Source organism: Grampus griseus (assembly GCF_964374135.1).
Source record: "Grampus griseus genome assembly, chromosome: 15".
Classification (NCBI taxonomy): domain Eukaryota; kingdom Metazoa; phylum Chordata; class Mammalia; order Artiodactyla; family Delphinidae; genus Grampus; species Grampus griseus.
The window spans coordinates 11,883,251-11,903,828 of record NC_139009.1 but is presented as its reverse complement, the minus strand read 5'-3'; the positions used below and the strand labels follow the sequence as shown (position 1 = coordinate 11,903,828).

The window sequence follows — 20,578 nt, the reverse complement described above, 5'->3', positions numbered from 1 at the left end:
TCAAAAATTAGAAGCTGGGCTTTGTTTCTTAGTCAATGGAGAAATCGTTAAAGGTTTCTGAGCCATGGAGTGACGCAATGATAGCTGTGCTGCTTCAGGAAGAGTCATCTGGCTGCATGTGCAAAACCATCCAGCAGAAAGATAATAAGCACCTAAATCAGGGCAGCAGCAGTGGGAAGAGGGGGCAGGGGGCGACGTGAGACACCACAGACGTGGAATCCCCAGGACCTAGTGTTGGAGACTGCAGGGTGCATGGACTCTGGGCCCTCCCTAGAGACCGCTAAGCCTCTGCAAGTGCAGTGGCCTCGGCGATCACTGTGCTTATCACCTCCACCCCCATCCTCTTCCGAGCTGTGCGGTGCTCGAGCTCCGCCTCATTAATGAGATGAAGCTCACTTATTTTTGGAACTCTGTGATTCACACGGTTTCTGAAGAGACAAAAGAACTCTGTGCATTTCAGGACTCTCCACTGCACGGTGCCCACTTGAAAGAGGTCACTGTGGACGTATGAGCAGTGCGAGCTCTGGCGAGGGCCCATCCAGGTCACCTCCAGCCTCCCATCTTTGATCTATTGCATCTGATCTGATCAGATGCATACAGCGTTTTCAGGAATTGTCGAGCAGAAGCAGTTTCCAAAGCCTCAAGAGGATGGGGCTTCCCTGGCAGTCCAGTGGTTAAGCACTCTGCGCTCCCACTGCAGGGGACAGACGAGGGTTCGATCCCCGGTCTGGGAACTAAGATCCCCACATACAGTGCAGCACAACCAAAAAATAAAGAAAGATTAAAAAAGAAAAGCCTAGAGAAGGTAATCCACAGTGCCACCCTCACCAGCAGTGCCCTAGGAAATGCCAAGCGACCAGATGGGGTCCAGGCAGCCTGCCTGCTCCTTTTACCCGGAAAATCCAGCCACGGGAGCATGGCCTTTGCACCAGAGGGTGGAAACCCTCCCTCTGCCCTGCGACTCTTTTAGCATCAGCTTGAGTGCGCTGAGACATGGCAGGTAATGGTGCCCAGGGGGATCGTCGCTGAGTTTGATGAGGTTGGAACCCCAGGCTATAGGGGAAGGGCCTGGCCCGCAGCCAGTCGCAGGATCCCAATTCATGTGGCGGCGTAGGGGGAGCAGCCTTTGTGGCAAGGCTGGCTTCCTCCTGAATCTGCCCATAAAAGGATAAAAGTGCTGCTATCTAGTCGGCATTGGGTAGCATTGCTGATGATAAATTTTTTTAAAGTGTGGATTTTTTCTCCCTTTTTGCAAGGATTGTGTGTGTGTGTGTGTGTGTGTGTGTGTGTGTGCGCGCGCGCTCTTTCACACAGTTTGCAGCCTGTCTGTATGTGTTAACAGATGGATTCAGCCTCATCTTTATCTAGTGTTACAGAAGATAAAACTGAAACTGGATGATATGCTGCCTCTTCTATTTAAGAGAAAAAAAAAAAAAAAGCTCTTTAAGGGAAGCCCTTATGGTAGAAAAGAGTCGTCCAAAATATGGTCTGGCTTTACTCAAAAGGCGAAGCACAGCTGAACCATTTAAAAGTGATTTTTCTCTTTCTCCCTGCCCTCCACCTGACGGATCCAAAATATATGATCTCTGTGTCAGAAGTAGGCCAAGCTTTAAGGCTATCATGAATTATATATCAAGAGACATCATTACCCAGGAGTCTTGAACAAATGCCCCATGGTTTAAATTTTATAGACTTTTTTCCCCCAGTAGCAGCGATTTCTCTTGCTGCATTCCTCCTGAGATGGAAAAAGCAAGTGTTTTACAAAACGCAGGACACGACGTTATGCTAATAAAGGTAATCGTGGACCGGTTGGAAACGACTCCCCTCTGAAGGAAGCTTTTCTCCCCCTACGCACCGGCCCTGGCTCCAGGTACTGGGGCGGGCAGTCTGCTTTGTCTTTGTCTTGCCTGATTTCAGCAGCAGTCAGACATCCCAAGAGCCAGGGCTGATGGAGAGGAGAAACAAATCAACTGGGCGGTTCTCTGCCCACCTTTTATGGCAAGGACTTGCCATTTCATCTGAATAGCAAATATGCTCTATCCACCTATGTATTCTCTAGGATTCAAGCAGGGCTTTGTGAAAATAATTATTTTATCTCAAAATGGGAACATTAACTGGATAAATAAGACAGGTGGGTGTTTGGTGTTTAGTTTTTTGCCTCCTTATATCTGTCCTGCGAATCGGAAAGTGAGTCCTGAACACGGGCGCCCAGTGCAAGCTGCTGCCTGGATGCGGCGTGGGGCAGGGCCTTCCAGACGAGAATACCTGCGGCTGCAGGAAGTGATCTCCTCTGCTCTGTGTGCCGTGATCTCCTCCCAGGTCATTCTTCTGGGGTGCATGTTTTCATATTAGAGTGCCTTGAGAGAAGCCAGCGATCATTCTTCATATAGGCTTCTCATCTTTTTTTAATCTTTAATAGACCTTTTATTAAATATCTCATTCATATAACACTTCTGGGATGTGGAGCACATCATGTTTTCCCCATTTTAGAGATAAAATAATTGACAGCCAGGATGGAATAATATGTATGCTCACACACACACACACACACACACACACACACACACACACACACACAGATACGACATAAGATATAAACCTGACAACAGCACCCTGTCCCTGCCAAGTAGTGAAAGGGGAACACTGTGATCCAGCTCCCATTTGGAGGATGGATTCGTTTACGAGGCTTTGCTGGCCGCCTGTGGTCCAGCTCAGCCCTGGCCTCCAGGTTCAGTCCAGGCTTCCCTCCCACCTGACCCATCATTTTCTCACAGTCCGGCCATACCCAGCTAACATTGTTCCTTACATCAGGAGTGCCATCACTCCTGTCCATTTTTACTGCCTTGTGACCTCTGCCCTCCTTCCCCACACTCTCCTTCTCATATCCCCCATTAGCCTGGCTAAGTCCTGTGTGGATTCCAGACTTAGCTCAGACACTGACCCCTCCACGAAGCCTTAACCGACCAGATCCCCACCACGTGGGTGGAGTTAGATGCCCATCGTTGGTGCTTCCACCTCAGCCTGTGCTTCCCGTTACGGCAACAGCCAGACTGTATTCTAATTGTTGTTTCATGTGTTTATCTTTTCTGGTAGCTCATGAGCTACCAGAAAACACAAGGGAGGTGCCGCACTGTATTCTCAGAATCTTCGTCCCCGAAATGGAAGAAATACAGGAAGCTAGTGATAGGCTGCAGGGTGGGCCTCAGTGGGATCCTTCCTCCTTATTGCTGTCCGTCTGTCTGGATGCACCCCAAACAAGGGTTCAACCCGCCAGGTAGGGTTTTATTCTGTGTGTCATTCAGGTGTGTGGCTGCATTCAGACCCCAAGATGAGGTCACGATGGCCATCTTACTTACCACCTCCACTGACCCAGGCCCTTGACACCACATCTAGAAATATTGACCATTTTAGTATGAGAAAAAGTCAAGCTTGCCATCCAATAATTCTGGAGATTATTAGTAATTATTATTATTATTAAATAAAATATATTTATATTATGTATTATTATTATTAAAACATAATAATATATGTAAGTAATGTAGCAAAATGATTTTGCCATTCCTGAAGAAGTTATCGTATTGTTGCTTTCAATATTAGGACTTGATAATGAAAAAGAAAAGAATTTGTTTAAGGCAAGAGCATCAGAATCAAAGGGATTCACTAGCTGCTTGGGCGTCAGCACTTTCTTTACTCCTCTTAGCCTGGGTCCCCTTACCTCCATTGTGGGCAGAATAAGACCCGTGTTTTCGGGTCATGGACATGAAGAATGAATGAGAGGTGAGGATCGAAGGGGCCAAGTTCATCCAATGATGGAGCCAGGTTCTCACCAAGTAGTTACTTTAGAAATTTCTTCCCCTGAAGCTGTCTTACATCCATCCTGTGGCCCGAGGTCCTACCTGGATTGTCACTAGCTTATTCCTGAGCTCCAAATGAGCTTTAAGGTTTAGAGTTCAGAGACCTGAACAAAAAAGAGTCACTGAGCGCTCAGAAAACTACACTCGACTAAGAGTCAGTAAGAAACTCCACAGCAGGTCTGGGCAGTGTGCCCCTTCCCCTGGCCCAGGGGCCCACATCCCTGAAGCAGAGTAGGGGAGGAGAGGCAGGCGCTCAGGTGGCCTCCAGCTCCGGCATCCTGTGAGTCTAATTTGTAGTTGAGTGAGTTGTCATCATTCATAGACCAGGAGGGGCAAAATTACCCTCATTAGTCTGCTCACAGGTCTGGTGCCAGAGAAGCTGCTGGCTTCTGCTACATCTAGAATTAGCTCTGAACCCTTGGGCTTTTAACTAAAGGGCTTTGTGAGTCAGATGGTTTACGCTCAGGGAGACACGGAGGGAGGTCCTGTCCTGTCATGTACTCCCTGAGAAATGGACTGCCTCTCCCAGTCCAGTGCAGGGCCGGGGGGCTGAGAGTCTCACGGGGGGTCTTCCAGGAAAGGCTTGTGGCGAAGCTTCGCCCCACAGCCCTGCTGACTCCAGGCCCCAGAAGCGTGGGACAGTCGGTGGGTGGCGTGTCATCGCTTTTTCCTCGTGTCTGGGCCGTGCCAACCTGGTTCCCTGTGGTTGCCGCAGTGCCTGGAGTGTTTCTTAACCAACAACATTTCCACTTCGGGTGGTTTGTGCTAAATGCATTTGCAGTCCCAAGTGGTACAGGGAGAAAAGGATTGTCTAAAAAAAAGTGGTTTCTGAATGTGTGGAAAGCAAGACTGCCTGCTGTGTGTTTTTAACAATTGACTCCCCAGAGAGGGTTTGAAAACCTCACCTTTCAAGATTTTTCAACTCATATTAGGAAGTGACTTAAATAAAATTGCTCTCTGACCGCTGCTGCTGTGATTGCCAGGCCAGTGATTATTTGTCTGACCTGAGTCCCCAGGGCTGGGATTTCACACCATTTCTTCACATCTCCCTCCCAGAGGAGGTGAAATCCCTCTTGTCAGTTTCTTCTACCTGGAGTCACTGTGAGGGGGAGTGTGCCCACACCGGAGTGTGGATCTGCTAGAGAGAGTACATTGTGGTTCCAGCTAGACTCATTGCTTTTCCCACAAACCATTACTGAGCACCTGCTCCGTGCCAGGCACCGTGTTAGTGCAGGAACTCTGTTGCATCCTTGTGCTGTCGCCCTGCAGCACATATCACAGTGTTCTGCACCCACTGACCGTCCAGGGTTCCTGCGAATTGACCCAAGTTGCCTTTAGTTCTCTCCTGGATGCTGTTGTGTTCAGGGAACTTGAACGGGCCACCGTGTTGCAATATCTTTGGATCAGGGCTTCTCAACCTTGGCACTGCTGACATTTGGGGCAGAGTAAGTCTTTGTTGTGGGGCTTCTCCTGTGCGATGTAGGATGTTTAGCAGCATCCCTGGCCTCTACACATGAGAGGCTAGTGGCAGCACACACACTCCAGTTGTGACAACCAAAAATGTCCGCAGACATTGCCAAATATGTCCTGTAGCTTTACATTTACCAAAATGCCCTTACGTCCACTGTCCTGCTTTATCAAATCGTACGTCAGGAAAGCAAGGATTTTTTGCTCCCCTTTTACAGTTAAGGTCATTGAGGGCCAGGAAGGGAAGATACTTGCCCAGGTCAGACAGTGAGTCGGGGGTACAGCTATGGCTACAGTTTAAATCCCCCATCATCCCAACTCTGGCTTCTCACGGATCCATTGAGTGGTGGCTGGTAAATGTTTAATAACTGATTCTCTGGGAAAAACGAAAACAAAACAAACCTGACTAGGAGTGTTTGCCAATTTCCATGGTGTAAACATTCCCACGTGGCTGGTTTCTAATTACAAGACCTCACTGAATATGAAGTTGGGAAGACATACGTATAATTGGCTCTGGTGGGCTGGTGCCAGCTGGCTCCAGGCTCCCATGGGTTCCGTGCGTGCTTCTGTCCAAATATTAGTCTTGCTCTCTTCTGGACCTTGTTCTTCTACCCTTTCCCCCATAAACACACACAATTATTACTAGGAAGTGTGATGGAGGAAGCATTAGCCTGGTTAGGGTTTTTGATCACGTCTTTGGATAAGTATAGAACAGTTAGAGTGGAATTTTCTCCCTCTTCTGTTAAAGGAACATCCAGTTTTCACAGTCTTTCCATCTAAGGAGTTGCAGGAGCTCATCAGTAGGGTCGCCTGGACAGAATGAACTCTTTGGAGCTAAGTGCTACTGTTCGGCACCAGACATGTTGAGTGTAAGGTGCTTCGAGGTACAATGTAGTAATGGCCACTGGGCTATGGGATATACCATTCTGGAACATCAAAGTCGGATCTTGGCTGGCGTTTTAGTCCAGATATGAGCTGTGACTTCTGTTAGCCTCAGTTTCCACAGCTTTGAAAATGTCGTCATCCCTGTTGTTGTAAAGAACAAATGAACTATCTTATGTCTGAGTCTCAGATGCCTACTCTCCCACTTGGTTGGTGGGTGGATTGGCTGACTGCCATAATATTGTAAGCTTATCAAGACTAAGGACTTCGTTGGTCTTGATTTCTTTCACCTTGGCCATGGTTCAATGCCATTTGCTCCTAGCCATCTTCTCTGTGGTCCAGCATTAGACCCGGGAGAACCTGGGACTGTGGGAAGAGCCTCAGCTGAGTTCTTGTCCCGCTTTTGGTACCACCTCATTCTATAACCTCAGGAGTACTTCGGTGTGACTGGAGTGTGGGCAGCCTCAGGGGAGGGGTGGGAGTACGCTGTGGCATTTGGATTTGACCTTAGAAGTGGTGGGAAGTGCTTGCAGAGTTTTAAGCAGGGAAGACACATCATCAGATGTGCTTTAGAGAGCTCTTCCTGCAGAGCATGGGGACAGAGTCCAGGCAGGATGAAGCCAGTTAGGAGGTTGATGGAAGAGTCCAGTCAAAAAGTGATGAAGCAACCCACTGGCACTAAACGCTGAGTGGTGCAGACAGAAAGTGCTATGAGCGTTCAGACAAAAGAGAGGTCAGTGTGGACTGGGTATCAGTGTGGACTGGGTATCAGAAGAGTATCAGAGAAGACTTCATGGAGGAGGTGAGGCCACTGCTGCCTGGATGGATCGTAGAAAGGATGGAGGTATATGAAGGGGTAAGTCTAGGCTGCGGAACAGGGCAAGAAAACACAAAGCTGCAGTAAATCACACTGGGCTTAAATTGAGAGCTTATATAAGGATGGTTCTCAATCAGTGTGGACGTGTTTGTGGAGAGACCTGAACACTAAGGAATATGGGTTTTGTTGGATATTAGTGGGTCTCGCAGAGAAAGTGCATTTTCCTGTAGTCGGTTTCTATGAGCATCTCATCCCAGGCATTTTTCTGTCCGCAGTTCCCACTTCTCTTTTCCCCATCGCAAGGTATAGGGACCCCAGGACCCTGATGGGGGTGTGCGTGTGCATTCGCCCCCTGCATCCCTGTGCCACTGGAAAAGGCAGAATCCCTTTGCATCTTGACGATGAATGTTGATCAAATGACTCCTAATTTGCCTGGCAGCAGGGGGCCCAGGAACCGGAGCAGCTGTGCTATTGTCTGAGGATCCCCAGTGTTTGTCTGCCTGGGCCAGAGTGACCCTCGTCTTGTCATCAGTGCAGATAAGCCGGCTGCCAGCTGTCACCACAGGTAGTTCTCAGTCGCTCTTCCCCACGTTGACTGGGCCCCTCTCCTCTTACTGCGAATAATGGAAGGCGCTTGTTTTCTCCCATCGCTGCTTTGTGAAGGTGTGTCTGGCTCTGTCCTGGAAGGTAAAGGCTGACTAGCCTTGTCGCGTCCGAGAGAAATGAGATTTGTACTTTCTGTGATGTTTTAGAAAACAGAGTTTGCTGGGAAGTGGCATGAGCTAAATATCATTATCTCTGAGGCTCACATGAAGAAATTGAGGCTCAGAGGGGTAAAGTGACTCACCCAAGGTTGCACAGCAGGAATCGGTGGGGTGAAAACTAGAACCTGCTGGATTTGACCTGGGGTGTCTGCAGGAGGGCCTCCACTTGCACGGTGCTTTTAGCAGAGGCCTGGCTTGTCGGAAAATCACTCTCTCAAAGGGCAGTATATATCACAGGCTGAGCTCTTCCAGAAACGCTCCACTGAAGGGCTGTTCTAGACGTTGAGAGCCCTAAGTTCCAAAGACCATTTCATTCATGATACAGGGGGCGGTGAGTGATGTGCCCCGGGTCTGAGAGAGATTTAGGGTCAGAGCAGAAACTGGAGCCCAGATCTCCTGCTTCTTGACCTCCAGTGCCTCGCCTCCCACCGAGCCTTGTGGCGTGAGCAGGGTCTCTAGGACACCCAACACAAGCCACTTAACACCCAGCACAAGCCGATGGCCAGGGGCTGCTGGGAGTTCACAGGTGGTTTGTGGCCCTTGGGTGGTATTTGCCGTGTGAGACCCTCATGGCTTTGGGGTGCATGAGTGCCACCACTATTTGCACGAGGTGCTGGAGTGCACCAGAGTCGTTGGGAACTTGGACAACAAATCCCTCCAGCCAGACTGCCTCTCGGGCTATGCTCAGTGCAGTATGGCCATGGTACCATTCCTTAGTTACTTCCAGGCAGCACTGACCTTGAACTTCCATAACAATCATTGACTCTGACAGCCCAAGTCAGTTTTGTCCCACTTATTTAGGGGGCCAGTTGTATTTGCTGAAGTTCAGTTAGGTGCCAGGTACTGCACTGGTCACTTTTAATCTTGGGTGACCCAGATGCCTGCAAGGGAGTGATTGTTCCCATCGTAGAGACAGGGCAGCCAAGGCTCCAAGAAGTTACAGTTCACGACTGTTGGGCGCGAGACCCCAGGCTCTTTCCACAGCCCCATCCTCCTACTGACACTTACAAAAGCATCTGATAGACTAGCTTGCTGTCTGACGTCACGAAAAGCATGGACGCAGGGAAAGTCCACCATAGCCTGACACCAGCCTATTTCTGCTGTATCTCTCCTGCCTCTTCCTCCCTCCCCAGCCACACTGAGCCGTTCGCTGCCCTCAGGGAAGCTGACTGGTACCAATTCAACCGCCAGTATTTGTCATTTGTGCAGGGCTTCGGGCCTATTACAATAGCTTGTGAAAATCAGTAAGAGGTGGGCCCCTCCTCTTAAGGACCTTTCCATCCAATGGCAGAGATAATGCATGAACATAAATAGCTATGGTACTGTAGAAGCAAAGGCTCGTTTGATCTTCAGAGTAGCCCAAAGAGGCTTGCTGGTGCATAGGGCTGTAAGTCTGCATTGAGCGGACTTTGCATCTGAAGATCAGAGAGAAGTAGTGAGGGGCTAAACGTCACACAGCCCAGCCAAGGCCAAGTTCAGCGTACACCACGGTTTCCTTGACCCACCATAAAGCATTCGTGCTACATCAAGGCGTCCAGGCTTGTGTCACCTGTGATGGTCACGCACGCAAACCTGTCAAGTGGTGCCCTTTTCCCTCCAGAAAAGCGACACTCCTGTAGTTGTGATGGTCCCATCACCCTCATCCTCTGTTGCCCCCTGACAGTCTAGGATTGCCTGAGCCCAGGCTCACTCACTGTCTGTCTGTAGGCTGCTTCCTGCTCCGTTCTTGGCTTCGCACCCTGGGCCGCTAGCCTGAGAGGCCACATGCTGAGGAAGAAGACACAGGAGTCAGTTGGGAGAAGTATGTTCTAGTCCTGGCTTTTCCACCTACTTGCTGGGTGGCGGTGCCTTACCACCCCCAGGTTTCAGGTGTCCCCCGAATAGCATTCGTAATAATATTAATAATAGTAATAACAATAATAATGACAGCAGTAGTGGGTTGAATAGTGGTCCCCCAAAAGATAAGTCCATGCCCTAACCCCCAACAACCTGTGAATGTGGCCTAATTTGGAAAAAAAAAAAGGTCTTCCTCATTACCAAAAACTATCACTGGCAAAATCTTCTATGCAAAAGAAGTAAAGAGGGTGGCTGGCTGTGTTCTTGCAGGGTCAGAGCCCTGAGCCCCTTCAGGGGTGTCTGGGCTCCCCAGCATCACGAAGCTTCCCTGAGCTGTCAGAAAATCGCAGGACCAGAAGTCCTGGGACGCCACTGATTAAATAAATGCAGGAAACACCTCTTCAGAGAGTGGACTAATGCCTGTTGCTTTCTTGTTAGCATTTCACTTTACTTGTATTCATGTGTGAGTTTGATTCAAGACTGATTTCCTGGTTTCAAAAGAAGAGCAGATTCTTTTTCCTCTCTACCAGAGATTCTTAAAAAGGCAGATTCTTAAGAAACAAAAAGCAAGCTTTAAGTGCAGCCTCCATCCTCCCCAGGCCTGTGGGATCAAAGGGGAGATCCCTGGCCAGAGGGCTACAGCCCCACACCCTCCGGGGCTGGGGGAGGTCAGTGCCTGCTGGGAATGGAGACAGGCCACCTGTCCCAGCCGCGTGCTGCCCCCCGAGGAAGCGGGATCTTGCGTCCTGTCAGTGGACGACAGTTTCTCCAGAGGGCCGGGCAGCCCAGCTCCCACTGGTTGCCCGTCATTACCTTAGGCCACAGGAGATGGGGGAGCCACCAGGCCCTCAGGGTTGGGGGACTGGCTGATGATCAGAACAGCTGCACGTTCAGGTTCTGGGCGCAAGGGCACAGGACACCCAGCAGTCCTTTCAAAATATATCGCCAAACTAGTCACACCCTTGCTTCCCGAACCATAGCATGCCTGCCTTAAGATCAGCTCGCATAAGGCCCGCCAGTCCAATGGACTCAGAAGACGTTCTGGCGAGCAGAGGGAGAGTGAATTGTTGCCAGGGAGTGTTTGGGTGGATTGAAAAGCAGGGGATCGTTCAGGAGATTTTCCCTCCAACACAGCGAGACGTAAAAGAACTCAGCCTGGGACTGTGGGTTATAGCAGGATGACCCTATGTCCTCGTGTGCCTGGGACAGGCCTGGTTTATGCCTTGTCCCGGCAGCATTAGTAATAGACCCTTTTCACTCTCAGGAGTACCCAGGTTTGGATGGTAAATCACACGGTCACCTTAATTGTGTGTAACCGTGTGTGTGCACTTAGTGTAGTTGGAGTGTGGATGATATATTTAAGTTTAAAGACCTGTACCTATGTGCTTTAACAGCTCAGAAGTGGATGTGGGTTAGACCATCAGTCATGGGCAGAGCCTGTCACCATTTCACGGCACATGTGGCTTAGAGGTGACACCGTGGGCCAAAATGTCAGACAGCAGTTCAAATCCTTCCTCCTAGCCAACTAGCTTTTTGACCTTTAGGATATTATTTAGCGTATCTCAACTACAAATTAGGAATAATGTTACGGCCCTCACAGAGTTGATGTTTACTGAGTAACCCATGGAAAGCATCTAGTTCATTTCCTGATGCATGACAGGCTCCAACAAATGGTGGTTGCCATGACGATGACGCTGGTGATGATGATGCTGACGCCGATGATGTCATGACTGTTATTATCGCGGCTCTAGTCTCCCCGTCTGTGAAATGCTGAGGGGTGATCCCTGTCCTGCCCTGCTCTCTGGGCCTCTGTGAGGCTGAACTCACCCAAAATCCCCAGAACCGGGTGGCCCTGGGAGTGTGTGTGCACTCACCGTTTGAGGTGGGGACTCTCGGCAGGATCTTGCTAGCCAGCCTGCCCAGTGGGTCCCGCCCTCTGTGACATGGGAGCTGGGTTCCCAAAACATCATCCCTTCCACCCACCCTGATGACTCTCCCATCTTGGGCCCTCCCTCCATCCCCTCCCCCGCCCACTCCACTTACCCCTCCCATGGGTGATGCTGTGTCAGCAACAAGGCCAGGAAGTCATTTACTGGTGCTGGCTGACACTGGGGGGGCTGCCACCCAAAAAGGGCTGGGGAACAGAATCCTGGTCCTGCCTGTTCAGCACCTTTCAATCAATATTTCCCGCCTGGAGACTTTCCTCCTTTCCTCTGTCTTTGGAATGAAGGTGTTATCTGATCCTAGTGCCCTTCCTTTATCCCTGTTTCTTTCCACTGATTGACTGTTGTGCATGACTCTCCCTTTCTTTCCTTCTTTCTTTTTTTTTAATGTAACTGCTTTGAGATGGAGTGTTAAGCACATAGCGGTTAAGAGCAGGAACCTGGAGCCAGACTGCAGGAATTCAAATCTTGGCTCTGCCACTCAAAAGCCAGATCCCTTGGGCAAGTGCCTCAGTTTCCTCGTCTGTAAAAGTGGGCAAGAATAACGCCTGTCTGTCTAGTGTGGCTGCTGAGAGGTTTCAGGGAGTCACCAGGTGTCCAGCATTAAATGATGCCTGATGCACCACAGGTCCCTAAAGAACAGGAGTCATATTTGTTACCTAAAAACCTACCCGTTTGGGAGAGACCTTCAAGATGGTAGAGGACTGAGACGTGGAGATCACCTTCCTCCCCACAAATACATCAGAAATACATCTATATGTGGAACAACTCCTACAGAACACCTATTAAGTGCTGGCAGAAGACTTCAGACTTCCCAAAAGATATATATATTTTTTTCCTTTTTCTCTTTTTGTGAGTGAATGCGTATGCTTCTTTGTGTGGTTTTGTCTGTATAGCTTTGCTTTTACCATTTGTCCTAGGGTCTGTCTATCCCTTTTTGGTTTTTTTTAGTATAGTTTTTTTTTTTTTTTTTTTTGCTGTACGCGGGCCTCTCACCGCCGCGGCCTCCCCCATCGCGGAGCACAGGCTCCGGACGTGCAGGCCCAGCGGCCATGGCCCACGGGCCCAGCCGCTCCGCGGCACGCGGGATCCCCCCGGACCGGGGCACGAACCCGCGTCCCCTGCATCGGCAGGCGGACTCCCAACCACTGCGCCACCAGGGAAGCCCTTTAGTATAGTTTTTAGCGCTTGTTATCATTGGTGGATTTGTTTTTTGGTTTGGTTGTTCTCTTCTTTCTTTTTTTTTTTATTACTTTTGAATTTTTTTATTTTTAATAATTTAAAAAAAATTTTTATTTTAACAACTTTTAAATTTTCTTTCTTTCTTTCTCTCTCTCTCTCTTTCTCTCTCTCTCTCTTACTATCTTTCTTTCATTTGTTTGTTCTTTCTTTTCTTCTCCCTTTTCTTCTGAGCCATGTGGCTGATGGGATCTTGGTGCTCCAGCCAGGTGTCAGGCCTGTGCCTCTGAGGTGGGAGAGCCGAAGTTAGGACATTGGTCCACCAGAGACCTCCTGGCCCCATGTAATATTCAAATGGCGAAAGCTCTCCCAGAGCTCTCCATCTCAATGCTAAGACCCAGCTCCACTCAACAACCAGCAAGCTACAGTGCTGGACACCCTATGCCAAACAACTAGCAAGACAGGAACACAACCCCACCCATTAGCAGAGAGGCTGCCCAAAATCATAATAATGTCAAAGACACCCCAAAACACACCATCGGACGTGGCCCTGCCCACCAGAAAGACAAGATCCAGCTTCATCCACCAGAACACAGGCACCAGTCCCCTCCACCAGGAAGCCTACACAACCCACTGAACCAACCTTAGCCACTGGGGGCAGACACCAAAAACAACAGGAACTACGAACCTGCAGCCTGCAAAAAGAAGACCCCAAACACAGTAAGTAAAGCAAAATGAGAAGACAGAGAAGTACACAGCAGATGAAGGAGCAAGGTAAAAACCCGCTAGACCAAACAAATGAAGAGGAAATAGGCAGTCTACCTGAAAAAGAATTCAGAGTAATGATAGTAAAGATGATCCAAAATCTTGGAAATAGAATAGAGAAAATACAAGAAACGTTTAACAAGGACCTAGAAGAAATAAAGAGCAAACAAACAATGATGAACAACACAATAAATGAAATTAAAAGTTCTCTATAAGGAATCAATAGCAGAAGAACAGATAAGTGACCTGGAAGATAAAATAGTGGAAATAACTACTGCAGAGCAGAATAAAGAAAAAAGAATGAAAAGAACTGAGGACAGTCTTATAGACCTCTGGAACAACATTAAATGCACCAACATTCGAATTATAAGGGTCCCAGAAGAAGAATAGAAAAAGAAAGGGACTGAGAAAATATTTGAAGAGATTATAGTTGAAAACTTCCCTAATATGGGAAAGGAAATAGTCAATCAAGTCTAGATAGCACAGAGAGTCCCATACAGGATAAATCCAAGGAGAAACACACCAAGACATATATTAATCAAGCTATCAAAATTTAAACACAAAGAAAAAATATTAAAAGCAGCAAGGGAAAAAAAACAAATAACATACAATGGAATCCCCATAATGTTAACAGCTGATCTTTCAGCAGAAATTCTGCAAGACAGAAGGGAGTGGCAGGACATATTTAAAGTAATGAAAGGGAAAAAACCTACAGCCAATATTACTTTACCCAGCAAGGATCTCATTCAGATTCTACGGAGAAATTAAAACCTTTACAGACAAGCAAGAGTTAACAAAATTCAGCACCACCAAACCAGCTTTACAACAACAGCTAAAGGAAACACAAGAGAAGGAAAAGGCCTACAATAACAAACTCAAAACAATTAAGAAAATGGTAATAGGAACATACAGATCAATAACTACCTTAAGGTAGGATTAAATGCTCCAACCAAAAGACAGACTGGCTGAATGACAGACAAAAAGAAGACCCATGAATATGCTGTTTACAAGAGACCCACTTCAGACCTAGGGACACATACAGACTGAAAGAGAGGGGATGGAAAAAGATATTCCATGCAAATGGAAATCAGAAGAAAGCTGGAGTAGCAATTCTCATATCAGACAAAATAGACTTTAAAATAAAGACTATTACAAGAGAAAAGGACACTACATAATGATCAAGGGGTCAATCCAAGAAAAAGATGTAACAATTGTAAATATTTATGCACCCAGAGGAGCACCTCAATACATAACGCAAATGCTAACAGCCATAAAAAGGGAAATCGGGCTTCCCTGGTGGCGCAGTGGTTGAGAGTCCGCCTGCCGATGCAGGGGACACGGGTTCGTGCCCCGGTCCGGGAAGATCCCACATGCCGCGGAGCGGCTGGGCCCGTGAGCCATGGCCACTGAGCCTGCGCGTCCGGAACCTGTGCTCCGCAACGGGAGAGGCCACAACAGTGAGAGGCCCGCGTACCGCAAAAAAAAAAAAAAAAAAAGGGAAATCAACAGTAACACAATCATCATAGGGGATTTTTAACACCCCACTTTCACCAATGGATAGATCATCCAAAATGAAAGTAAATAAGGAAACACAGGCTTTTTTTTTTTTTTTTTTTTTTTTTTTGCAGTACGTGGGCCTCTCACTGTTGTGGCCTCTCCTGTTGCAGAGCACAGGCTCTGGACGCTCGGGCTCAGCGGCCATGGCTCACGGGCCCAGCTGCTCCGTGGCATGTGAGATCCTCCCGGACCGGGGCACGAACCCCTGTCCCCTGCATCAGCAGGTGGACTCTCAACCACTGTGCCACCATGGAAGCCCTGGAAACACAGACTTTAAATGATACATTAAACAAGATGGACTTAATTGATATTTATAGGAAATTCCATTCAAAGTCAACAGAATACACTTTCTTCTTAAGTGCTCATGGAACATTCTCCAGGAGAGATCATATCTTGGGTCACAAATCAAGCCTTGATAAATTTAAGAAAATTGAAATTGTATCAAGTATCTTTTCTGACCACGACGCTATGAGACTAGATATCAATTACAGGAAAAGATCTGTAAAAAATACAAACACATGGAGGCTAAACAATACACTACTAAGTAACCAAGAGATCACTGAAGAAATCAAAGGGGAAATCAAAAAATACCTAGAAACAAATGACAATGAAAACACGACGACCCAAAACCTATGGGATGCAGGAAAAGCAGTTCTAAGAGGGAAGATTATAGCAATACAATCCTACCTCAAGAAACAAGAAACATCTCAAATAAACAACCTAACCTTACACCTAAAGCAATTAGAGAAAGAAGAACAAAAAAACGCCAAAGTTAGCAGAAGGAAAGAAATCATAAAGATCAGATCAGAAGTAAATGAAAAAGAAATGAAGGAAACGATAGCAAAGATCAATAAAAGTATAAGGTGGTTCTTTGAGAAGATAAACAAAATTGATAAACTATTAGCCAGACTCATCAAGAAAAAAAGAGAAAAGACTCAAATCAATAGAATTAGAAATGAAAAAGGAGAAGTAGCAACTGACATGCAGAAATACAAAGGATCATGAGAGATTATTACAAGCAACTATATGCAAATAAAATGGACAACCAGGAAGAAATGGACAAATTCTTAGAAAACCACAACCTTCAGAGACTGAACCAGGAAGAAATAGAAAATATAAACAAACCAGTCACAAGCACTGAAATTGAGACTGTGATTAAAAGTCTTCCGCAAACAAAAGCCCAGGACCAGATGGTTTCACAGGCAAATCCTATCAAACATTTAGAGAAGAGCTAACACCTATCCTTCTCAAACTCTTCCAAACTATAGCAGAGGGAGGAACACTCCCAAACTCATTCTATGAGGCCACCATCACCCTGATACCAAAACCAGACAAAGATGTCACAAAGAACGAAAACTACAGGCCAATATCACTGATGAACATAGATGCAAAAATCCTCAACAAAATACTAGCAAACAGAATCCAACAGCACATTAAAAGGATCGTACACCATGATCAAGTGGAGTTTTTCCCTGAAATGGAAGGATTCTTCAATATATGCAGATCAATCAATGTGATACACCATATTAACAAATTGAAAGATAAAACCATATGATCATCTCAATAGATGCAGAAAAACTTTCCACAAAATTCAACACCCATTTATGGTAAAAAACCCTCCAGAAAGTAGGCATAGAGGGAACTTACCTCAACATAATGATGGCCATATATGACAAACCCACAGCCAACATCGTTCTCAGTGGTGAAAAACTGAAACCATTTCCTCTAAGATCAGGAACAAGACAAGGTTGTCCACTCTCACCATTATTACTCAACATAGTTTTGGAAGTTTTAGCCACAGCAATCAGAAAAGATAAAGAAATAAAAGGAATCTGAATCAGAAAAGAAGTAAAGCTGTCACTGTTTGCAGATGACATGATACTATACATAGAGAATCCGAAAGATGCTACCAGAAAACTACTAGAGCTAATCAATGAAGTTGGTAAAGTAGCAGGATACAAAATTAATGCACACTAATCTCTTGCATTCCTATACACTAATGATGAAAAATCTGAAAGAGAAATTAAGGAAACACTCCCATTTACCACTGCAACCAAAAGAATAAAATACCTAGGAATAAGCCTACCTAAGGAGAAAAAAGACCTGTATGCAGAAAACTGTAAGATACTGATGAAAGAAATTAAAGATGTTACAAACAGATGGTGAGATATACCATGTTCTTGGATTGGAAGAGTCAACATTGTGAAAATGACTATACTACCCAAAGCAATCTACAGATTCAATGCAATCCCTTTTAAACTACCAATGGCATTTTTCACAGAACTAGAACAAAAAATTTCACAACTTGTATGGAAACACAAAAGACCCCGAATAGCCAAATCAGTCTTGAGAAAGAAAAACAGAGCTGGAGGGATCAGCCTACCAGACTATACTACAAACCTACAGTAATCAAGACAGTATGGTACTGGCACAAGAACAGAAATATAGATCAATGGAACAGGATAGAAAGCCCAGAGATAAATCCACGCACATATGGCCATCTTATTTTTGATTAAGGAGGCAAGAATATACAATGGAGAAAAGACAGCCTCTTCAATAAGTTGTTCTGGCAAAACTGGACAACTACATGTAAAAGAATGAAATTAGAACACTCCCTGACACCATACACAAAAATAAACTAAAATGGATTAAAGACCTAAATGTAAGGCCAAACACTATAAAACTCTTAAAGGAGAGAACATAGGCAGAACAGTCTATGACATAAATCACAGCAAGATCCTTTTTGACCCACCTCCTAGAGAAATGGAAATAAAAAAATAAAATAAACAAATTGGACCTAATGAAACTTAAAAGGCTTTCCACAGCAAAGGAAACCATAAAAAGAATGGGAGAAAATATTTGCAAGTGAAGCAACTGACAAAGGATTAATCTCCAAAATTTACAAGCAACTCATGCAGCTCAATATCAAGAAAACAAACAACCCAATCCAAAAATGGGCAGAAGACCTAAATAGACATTTCTCCAAAGAAGGTACACAGATTGCCAACACATGAAAGGCTGCTCAACATCACTAACCATTAGAGAAATGCAAATCAAAACTACAGTGAGGTATCACTTCACACCGGTCAGAAAGGCCATCATCAAAAAATATACAAACAATAAATGCTGGAGAGCGTGTGGAGAGAAGGGAACCTTCTTGCACTGTTGGTGGGAATGTAAATTGATACAGCCACTATGGAGAGCAGTATGGAGGGTCCTTAAAAAAATAAAAATAGAACTACCATACAACCCAGCAATCCCACTACTGGGCATATACCCTGAGAAAACCATAATTCAAGAAGAGTCATGTACCACAATGTTCACTGCGGCTCTATTTACAATAGCCAGGACATGGAAGCAACCTAAGTGTCTATTGACAGAGGAATAGATAAAGAAGATGTGGCACATATATACAATGGAATATTACTCAGCCATAAAAAGAAACGAAATTGAGTTATTTGTACTGAGGTGGATGGACCTAGAGTCTGTCATACAGAGTGAAGTAAGTCAGAAAGAGAAAAACAAATACCATATGCTAACACATATATATGGAATCTAAAAAAAAAAGAGATGGTTCTGAAGAGCCTTGGGGCAGGGCAGGAATAAAGACACAGACATAGAGAATGGACTTGAGGACATGGGGAGGGGGAAGGGTAAGCTGGGAAGAAGCGAGAGAGTGGCTTGGACATGTATACACTACCAAATGTAAAATAGATAGCTAGTGGGAAGCAGCTGCATAGTACTGGGAAATCAGCTCGGTGCTCTGTGACCACCTAGAGGGGTGGGATAGGGAGGGTGGGAGGGAGACGCAAGAGGGAGGAGATATGGGGATATATGTATAGCCGATTCACTTTGTTATGAAGCAGAAACTAACACACCATTGTAAAGCAATTATACTCTAATAAAGATATTAAAAAACAAACAAACAAACAAAAAACCTACCCGTTTGTAATTCTTCTCATTGGCCAGGACTCCTGGTGCTGTGGGAGAGGCCATAATGAGGTTCCCTGACTCGGGATAGGCTCCGCTGCTGGTTAACTTGGGGCTTGAACAAGCAGGCTCCCACCCGGGCTTTAGATTCCGTGTCTGCTCAGCCTGGAGGGCAGGAGGGTGGTCTTCCAGGCCCTCCAGTCCCCTCACCATCTGTTTGCATCGCCTTCTCTCAGTTTGCCCCTCGCCCAGCCCTGCCACTTCCAGAACCATGCAAAAGCAGAAGACACACAGCTGTTGTCAGCTGTGAATGGGGGCGTGGGGGGTAAGGGGAGCACAGGAGGTAGTGGTAAGGTCACAGGTCACTGGACTGGAGGTCAGCAGATGGCTGTTCTAGTTTCGGTTCTGTTGTGTGACCTGGGAGAAGTCATTTTATGTCTAGATTTCAGCTTCCCCATTTTTAAAATGTGCTAATGACCCCATGCTTTGTCCCTCTCTTAAAATGACCCAAGAAGAGAAGAAGCTGAAAAGTGTTTCTGGCTGCCAGGTGTGCACCTCCTGACGGTCCCAGGTGGTGTCAGTCTCCTTCATGAAGCAGAGGGACGCTGGCAGCATCTCCGGTCATTCATAACCACTGGCGATGGAAGCGGACTTGTGGATGTTGTGTGAGGTTGGGCTTCTGGTGGGGACCTAGACGGGGGATGTAAGTGTCTTTCCCTACTCGATCTCTGTCCTCCCTGAGGGACCTCTGGCCTGTGAGTGACTCACACAGGAAACCACCAGCCATCTCTTCAAAAAGCTTGGAATCCTCTCAAGGATAGGCTTACTTTTTATTGCTCTGTGTTTATTTGGATGGTGGGGGGAGTAGTTTAGAGAGTCAAGGACAGATCCCTGGAGCGAGCTCCTCCATGGTAGGGTCTCCGTGATTGAATCAGTAAGATGGCAAGAGGTGGGACCTGGTGAGGGCTGGGTTAGGATCCAAAGTATCTAAATGGTGGTCCGTGGACCAGAGCCAGTTGGTGACAGAAAACTCTCCAGAAGCTTGGCCCCTACTCCAGGTTGGGATGGTACTTTTTGCTTTTTAGCTTCTCCAGTTGCACAGCCAGTTTGGGGAACCACTGGAGTGGGTGGAATTGGTATCTGAGGGCTTGCCTGTTAGGGGGCTCTGTGTCCCCTGCCCACCTGCTAGTACACATCGGGAAACTGTACAGTATTATTAGTATTTGTGTTACAGTGTGATTGGATTATTTTTAGGGTTGTCTATTTGTGTGGTTGTTCAGCTTACCAGGTGACTGCCAGCCTTCGTGATGAGCATGGGGAGCTGGGGAACTTTTGTAGTGTCTATAATTAAGTAGAGTGGACAGAATGGTAGGGAAAGATTCTGGAAGTATCTTATAAGAGTCACGGTCTGGAGGAGGCTCATCGTTCTGCTGGCCTGACCCTCTTAGTTTTGCGGTAGAAGAAAGCGGGATTCTTCCTGGCCCACTGGGGGAATCAAGTCCTAATCAAATACACTGAAAATGGGTTATAATTTTGAGGGCATTTGAGAAGGAAAGTGGTGGGGATGGGATAGCGCCCCTGATG

At 46.5% G+C, this 20,578-nt stretch overlaps 1 protein-coding gene across 1 annotated transcript in view; it reads left to right on the top strand.

Moving 5' to 3' along the window:
- CYRIA (CYFIP related Rac1 interactor A) overlaps positions 1–20,578 on the top strand; it is a 105,349-nt gene that overhangs the window by 27,029 nt on the left and 57,742 nt on the right. The gene's annotated exons all lie outside the window — the stretch shown is intronic.